This window comes from Rhynchophorus ferrugineus, unplaced genomic scaffold (genome assembly GCF_030347505.1).
Source record: "Rhynchophorus ferrugineus isolate W39M unplaced genomic scaffold, kcgeb_rfMv2 rfM9, whole genome shotgun sequence".
NCBI lineage: Eukaryota > Metazoa > Arthropoda > Insecta > Coleoptera > Curculionidae > Rhynchophorus > Rhynchophorus ferrugineus.
This window is the reverse complement of record NW_027472588.1, coordinates 33,788,637-33,794,636: the sequence shown is the minus strand read 5'-3', so window position 1 is coordinate 33,794,636 and position 6,000 is coordinate 33,788,637. Positions and strand designations below refer to the sequence as shown.

At 32.3% G+C, this 6,000-nt stretch overlaps 1 long non-coding RNA gene across 1 annotated transcript; it reads right to left on the bottom strand.

Moving 5' to 3' along the window:
* Positions 1–219: 219 nt before the first annotated feature.
* On the bottom strand, positions 220–4,733 carry LOC143203080 (uncharacterized). Its single transcript, XR_013007279.1, has 2 exons — positions 4,576–4,733; positions 220–413 (listed from the first exon to the last, which is right to left on the bottom strand). It is a non-coding gene; the product is annotated as an uncharacterized LOC143203080 (long non-coding RNA).
* Positions 4,734–6,000: the final 1,267 nt, after the last annotated feature.

Sequence of the window (6,000 nt, the reverse complement as noted above, 5' to 3'; positions counted from 1 at the left end):
GGCGAAGGTATTTTTACTGTTACCTGTACAATGGCGAATGCGCTGGTAAAAGGAACACTCATTATTAAAGGATATTTAACCTAATGCGCCTGGTTGGCATAATCTATCGAGATCAGGAATAAATTCAATAATATATCTCTTTGGTGTCGTTACATCTGAAGGTAATGTATTCACTGTAATTTAAAAAAATGTCTTACAGCATCGGAAAAATACAACTGATTCAGTTTAATAATGGCCCAACGAATGAAACATTTCTTTATTATGCATGTTTGTTACAATTTCAATTTTCTTATCCTAAACCACCCCCACTAAGTTTATGGGTTGCTGGTGGGAATCCGATAATATAAAGTTTTTCAGTTGTTTGGTAATCGGCGCAAGGGGTTGCAGGTGATCCAAGTTGGCTATTTTCAGATCTAAAAAAATAATATTTTTGGAAACAACATGGAAGCCATACTTGTAATAATGTTGCCAATATTTAATATATGAAACTCTGAAATCTATTTAAATTATTACTAACGATAATGGGTTATGACGAATTGAAAAGAAATATAGAATAACATATATTATATTTTGTTACCTTCAATATAAATAATAATATAGCAAAACGAATAATACAATATTCAGTAATTTAATAATAATGGAGAAACAAATAAGATGCAATTCAAGTCTAGACAAGATGCAGAGTGCAATGATCTCCAAAAAATATAAACAATATTTATTTAATTGTAAATCGTGTTCAGTGTATAAACGATGATTCCAAAAATATATTCTTTTACGATATTTTTATTTAGTGTTTAAAATCAACATAACATTCTTTGTGATGAAGAAATTGCAAACAATCCTGTCAATTATTGCTCCATATTCATAAATCATTATCCTAAGAAATTGTTGTTCATTTGCTAAATATTCTGCAAAATGAATCCACATGAACAAAACATAAAATAAAAGTTATACCAAATGTATCAAGTGTTCGCAAAAAAATCAAGAGAATTTATAATAATATTCTTCAAAAATGTAATAGAAATAATCCAAATATAATAATAACATGAAAAAGTACATTTCCCAAAAAAACTATATCATAATCAATTCAAAAGCTTTCTAAAATCTGCAAAACAGATATCACAGATATTCAATCATAGGATCAAAATATAAAAATTAGAAAAATGAAAGCTCGAACAATATCTAAACACTCACTAAAATTAAACATGCCAAATTCTTGATGATATAATACCTAATAGGTACGTATTGATGTAGGCATACTCTTATTTCCATTTTACGGTTTTGTATTGCACAGTAGACTTTGTTTTTAGGTTCACATGATCATAAAAAATATTGCCAAAGTCAATTTGTTGTTATTGAATAAGAGCAACCATAATAACTGACTGTATCCTGTATAATAAGCATATTAAAAGATATAAAGAAATACCTGGGAAGATATGGACCAGACAAACTCAAGCAGGACTGAATAGGAATATAATAACAATACTGGACAATGGAGACTATATAATAATTTAATATTTATTATTATATAGCAAGACGTATTTTATATTAAAAAATAAAAAGGTCAATAACTTGCTAGGTCAATAATATTTTGAAGAATAAATATAAACAACATTACAATATAATACCAAAGCAAAATACAATTATTATAATATATACAATTATAATAATTTTATTAATACCAAAGCACTATCATTTAGTCATTTTGCTAGGAAGAACACATTTTTCTCACTAAAGATAGAGCCCAGATATCACCATTTCCAGAAATGTTATTTTTATTTGTTGTGAAATGTCTGCCTCACTATATCTCCTGCTTTTTAACTAATAGAGCTAGTAATTAACGTAGGCTCCGAACCACGGTCCTTGGCATTAAAACCTACTGACTAAAGTTACCAATTCAGGGACGATTTTAAAAAATATTCAATCTTCCCCAACCTTGTAACTGGAATACACTGAGATAATTATAGTTTGTCGAAATAAACACTCTTGTCTCTGCATAATTACAATTGCGAAAGATTACAACCAAGTGTGACAGAGTTGCAAAGCAAACGAAACCATCATAAAATTTACACCAAATTATCAGAAAGGTTACAAAAATATTTTGATATTACAATAATTTCCCTGTAAGAAAACGACTACATGGGAAATACAGAAAACTAGAGAACAATAGTTCCAAGTGACGAAAGCTTGAATTTATTTAGAGAAATAATTCACCCTAATTATACTTCCACCAAAACCCACAAATTATAAATAATAATTTATTTTTAATATTAATTTGAGTGTTGATTCAACTCTAACCAATCATTATAGTTAATTATTAGAGAACCTTATTTATAATACATACTAATTTTTAATTAATAAGTTGGTAAGTGTTAGAAATTAATTCATACTCTTTAAAAAAAAAGTCTATATAAACATAAATTATTAAATATTAACCAGTTACTATTACATATTATAGTTCATTTCGTTATATTTCATTTGATTACAGGACAACAACAAATAACATTGGTTTATATGCTTATATCACGTTTTATTTCAGTAGTTTAATATGAATAAAAGAATCACTAAGTAAAATTATATTTTAGCAAACTAGATTAACTTGAATCTGTCAAATAAATCAAAAATTATCCAAATTAGTTGTCTCACTGTTCTATCGACAGTAAGCAAACGCCTATAAAGCTAAAGCTTTACAAATACGAAATCAGAAAAGAAATTAGTTCCCTTACGATCTGAAACCCAGATATAATGTGAGGGGTTCTTTGATTTATAATCTGCTCTATTAACAATACAGAAAGAAAATATTTTAGCAATAATCTGCAACATAAACAAACATCAAATCAGAATCACAGCCGTTTAGTGGAATCAATAAGATGTAATATAACAGGTCAAATGCAAAGTCCCCGGCCTATCATAGTAACACACATTTTTTTGGCAAAATTATTTTTTTCTAATCAACTTAATTCCCTACAAGGATACACCGATTATAGCGACTCTCCAAATTTTCGATACCATTTTTGTAGTACGATTTGTCCTTTGCTTCAAAATAGGTCTCAGTTTCGGCGATCACCTCTTCATTCGACGAAAATTTCTTCCCAGCGAGCATCCTTTTGAGATCTGAGAACAGGAAATAGACGCCGGGGGCCAGATCTGGAGAATACGGTGGATGAGTAAGCAATTCGAAGCCCAATTGATGGATTTTTGACACGGTGAATTGTGTTGGTGAAGCAGCACTTTCATTTTCTTCAAATGCGGCCGTTTTCGGCGATTTCGTTCTTCAAACGGTCCAAATAGTCGCCGCTGATGGTTCTTCCCTTTTCAAGGTAATCAATGAAAATTATTCCATGCGCATTCCAAAATGCAGAGGCCATAAACTTGCCAGCTGACTGTTGCGTTTTCCCACGCTTTGGAGCAGGTTCATCATGTGCAGTCCACTCGGATAACCGTCGATTAGACTTCGGAGTGATATGATGGAGCCATGTTTCATCCATTATCACATATCGACGCAAAAACTCGGGTTTATCACGCTTGATCATCTTCAAACACTGCTCCGAATCATCAATTCGTCGTCGTTTTTGGTCAAAAGTGAGCTCGCGCGGCATCCACTTTGCACAGAGGTTTCTCATACCCAAATACTCGTCAATGATATGATGTAGACGTTCAGTTGATATCTTTAAAGTGTCTGCTATTTTATTCAATTTCAATTTACGGTAGTTCAAAATTATTTTGTGGATTTTTGTTGATTTCGTCGGTAACAACCTCTTTTGGACGTTCACTGCGTCCACCGCCTTCGGTGCTCATTTCACCACGTCTAAACTTAGCATACCAATCCTTGAGGGTTGATTTTCCTGGGGCAGTGTCCGGAAACTCGGCATCAACCCAAGTTTTTGCTTCAACTGTATTTTCTCCCTTCAAAAAGTAATATTTTATTAACAATCATCCATTTTTTCACAATAACAAAAGTTGCTTCAGTCAAGAAGCTATAATTCACAAACTAATGATCCGACAGCTGTCAAATTTATACACGCATCTTTTGAGGGTTAGGGCTAACTAAAAACATATGGATTTAAATCTAGTAGCGCCATCTATGTGTCAGGCCGGGGACAATTTCAATTTCAATTGACCTATTATTGCTGAAATTGATAAAATAAAATGATCAAACCAATTGGGGTAGCTGCTCGTGTCTAGTGGAAATTGAAATTCACTTCTTATACAACGATGATGCACGATTCTTTCGATTATATTCTAAATAATATATTTTTAAAGACACTATGAAAGAATTTCAACACGCAATAATACAGAGATTTTGATTTATTGGAACCAATATGTTTCTAAAGCAAATATGATTATTTATATTATGGTGAATGGTACCCTCAAGACTATTAATAATAACGAAAGAATTCAGTGATGTATTCGGTTTTTTTCTTCTTCTACTTTTGCTATTTTTCCGTCGTTAGCGCCCACTCATACCGTAGAGATATATAAATTATAAAAGAAAGTGATTAACTAATTAGAAGGAACCTTCACCAAACACGCATTTTAATATCTAAAAACATCTCTAACTAATTTTACAAATACCTGCTGTTGTATTGGGAACAATCGATCGTCGGTTGAGCTATAACCATGCAAATCATGGCATAAATAACCAAACTTTCTAATGTCAATCTGAACATGACGGGACGTCAATGAATTTTTACCGGCAAAATTATTTTGATCATTCGAAACGTGTTTTATATTTATATACAATTCAGTGAAGGCCACCGCATGGAAACAAGAAACATAAGTCAACTTGTTTTTTTTAATACAAACAAAAAGTCTATTATTATCAGCTCTTGACTCTTGACCACCTCTGCTCATACGTTATATAATCAAAAAACCACGATTAGTTTTGGTTTTTATGCCTGCATTTCTAGTTTAAACGCTAATGTTACCTGCCTCGGCAATCAATTATCATAAGATACGCTAACTTGAAGTCAACGCCCTTACCAAAACTCGACGAAGAGATAAAATGTATTAATATAGAAACGATATTACTTTAATTGATGAAAACCAGATATTTTTTTGCTAATAACTGCTTTGGTAACAACCTGATCAATATCTCGATCAGTTACTAATATTTCTCTAACCAAAACTTAGATGTAGTTTATTCAGAAATATTTAAATTGAACAAAGCCATCAGAAGCGATGGCAATTATTCATACAACCATTTTCCCACACAATTATGTTACTGTGATAAACAAAAAAGTAAAACAAATCGGTCGCTTATTTTTACAAATAAGCTTCATCCCCTTCAGTTCGTATCATATTATTTTATAATAAAATTATCTTTACTCTTAAAAACAGTTGAATAGTTTTTAAAGTCTTCTTCAATTTGGTTTAAATATCCGAACCGAATTTAGAGAATCACTATAAGTCCGATGTATTTAAACCAGGAGAATAGTTCAGTTGCTAAACGAAAAAGTTAGGAAAGACCAATATTGTAAGAGAATTTAAATTACCTACAGTTATTAAAGAATTATCAACAGATAAATCGTGCAACACTAACTTAAGTAATTCGTTTTTTTTTTTGGTAGCATTTTACAAAACCTGTGGAACCTGTGTATTTACACTTCGTATTCACCAAACATTACTTCAAATGATTTTAATTTATTCTAGTCCATACTCCATGATATCAGTAAATAGAGCCTTCTAACGAAGATACTCTCGCGCTCACCACTCATCCGTCCATCAGGCTACCCGTTTGGCCGCACACATCCATCACACTCTTGACCAACGTAAAAAGCATGGAGCAGTTCTTCTGGACCTATCCAAAGCCTTCGACAAGGTCTGGCACGACGGATTGATCGCAAAGTGCGTGCGGTTAGGCCTCCCAGAAGACCTAACCGCTCTCATCAAGTCCTATCTCTCGGACAGATCTTTCCAGGTCAAGATCAGGGAATCACTTTCCAGTCGTAAACAAATCGATGCTGGCGTACCTCAAGGTTCCCTGCTGGCCCCAGCCTT